Below are 2,242 nucleotides of genomic sequence, written 5' to 3' on the forward strand. Positions count from 1 at the left end.
TTTACTAAGAATCACCTTTGTGATACATGTTAACTAGGAAAATAGGTAAAGTCCTCATTTCATTCCACTAAGGATCTTAAAACTAGCAAACCATTAAAGATTATTCATATGGATCTTTTTGGACCTATTAGCACTATAAGTCTAGGAGGGAAGATATATAGATTTGTGATAATTGATGATTTTTCAAGATTCACAAGGGTTAAATTTTTATTTCATAAGAGTGAATCAATTGAGAAATTTAGAAACTTTTCAACTTAGATTCAGAAGAAACTAGGATGTGTAATTTTAACTATTCAAAGTGATCATGGAGGTGAATTTGAAATTTTGAGGATCTTTGTAAAGAAAATATAATTGATCAGAATTTTTTTGTACCTAGGACCCCTCAGTAGAATGGGTTGGTAAAAGAAAGAACATAACATTAATTAAAGCCACCAGAGTCATGTTGGCAGAATATTCACTTCCAAAATATTTTTGGGCTAAAGTAGTTAGTACGGCTTGTTATGTTCTGAATAGGGTGAACATTAGATCAAAATTGAATAAAACACCATATGAGCTTCTTAAGGGGAGAACACCTAATTTGTCACATTTACATGTTTTTGGATGTAAGTGTTTATACATAATAATGGAAAATCTCCTTTAAGAAAATTTGATCCAAAATTAGATAAATGAATTTTTCTTGGATACTCTAGTGTTGGAAAATTATATAGAGTGTTTAACAAAAGAACTTTCATAGTTAAAGAGACCACACATGTTGTATTTGATGAATCTGGCATTTTGGAAGAGCCAAGTTTGGAAGAAGATCAGATAGGAAATAACTCCCAAAGGATTGAGAAGATAAACTTGGAAGAAAATTTGGAGAAAGAAAACTCTTTGCCTAGAGAATTAAAATTTTCTAAAAATTACCCTAAGGAAATTGATTTTAGGTGAACCTAGTGTGGGTCTTAAGACTAGGCATGGACTTAGCAAAGAGGTTAACCATTCTGCCTTTATTTTTTTGATTGAACCCATGAATGTTAATCAAGCACTTTCAAATAAATTTTGAATTTTGGCCATGCAAGAGGAGTTTAATCATTTTGTTAGGAATGATGTTTGGAAATTAATTGAAATGCCAAATGATCAAAGTATAGTTAGAACAAAGTGGGTACTTAAAAATAAAATGAATGATTCAGGAATTATGATTAGAAATAAGGCTAGATTGGTGGCTAAGGGGTATAATTAAATTGAAGGTATTGATTTTGAAGAGACTTTTTCCCCTATAGCTAGACTTGAAGCAATTAGGATTTTGTTAGCCTTTACCTGTTTTAGAGGTTTTAAATTATTTCAAATGGATGTTAAGAGTGCCTTTTTGAATGGAGAGATACAAGAGGATGTTTACGCTGAGCAACCACCATGCTTTGAAAATTCTAAATTTTTTAATCATGTATATAAATTGAAAAAGGCATTATATGGATTGAAACAAGCACCTAAGGTTTGATATGAGAGGTTAAGCACTTTCCTATTAGAGATATCTCTTATAAAAGAAAGTGTGGACACTACTATTTTTTTAAGAAATTAAGAGATGATATACTCATTGTTCAGATGTATGTTGATGATATCATTTTTAGATCTACAAATAAAAATCTTTGTGATAATTTTTCTAAAATAATAAGTAGTGAATTTGAGATGAGTTTAATGGGAGAACTAAGCTATTTTTTTAGTTTTAGCATTAAGAAAAATGAGGAGGGAACTTTTTTTATCAGTCAAAGTATATTAAGAACATTTTCAAGAAGTAAGAAATGAACAATACTAAACCACTAACTGCACCAATGAGTTCCTCAGTTCAGTTGGATAAGGACCCAAAGGAAAAATTTGTTGATCAAAAGAAATTTAGAGGTATAATTAGATCATTGCTTTATTTGACTGCTAGTAGACCTGATATAATGTTTAGTGTTTATTTGTGTACTAGATTTCAATCTGATCCAAAAGAATCACATTTGACAGTAGTGAAAATAATTTTAACATATCTTTTGGGAACTCAAAACTTAGGAATTTGGTATCCTAAGTAGAGCACTTCATTTGAAATTGTTGAATATTCTAATTTAGACTTTGTAGGTTGTAGTGTTGATCGAAAGAAGACATATAGAACTTGTTAATTAATAAAAAATTCATTATTTTCTTGGTCCAGCAGGAAATAGAGTTCTGTAGCTCTGTCTACTGTTGAAGTTGAATATATTGCCTTAGGAAGTTGTATGGCACAAGTTTT

Source organism: Dendrobium catenatum, unplaced genomic scaffold (assembly GCF_001605985.2).
Source record: "Dendrobium catenatum unplaced genomic scaffold, ASM160598v2 fragScaff_scaffold_982, whole genome shotgun sequence".
Lineage (NCBI taxonomy): Eukaryota > Viridiplantae > Streptophyta > Magnoliopsida > Asparagales > Orchidaceae > Dendrobium > Dendrobium catenatum.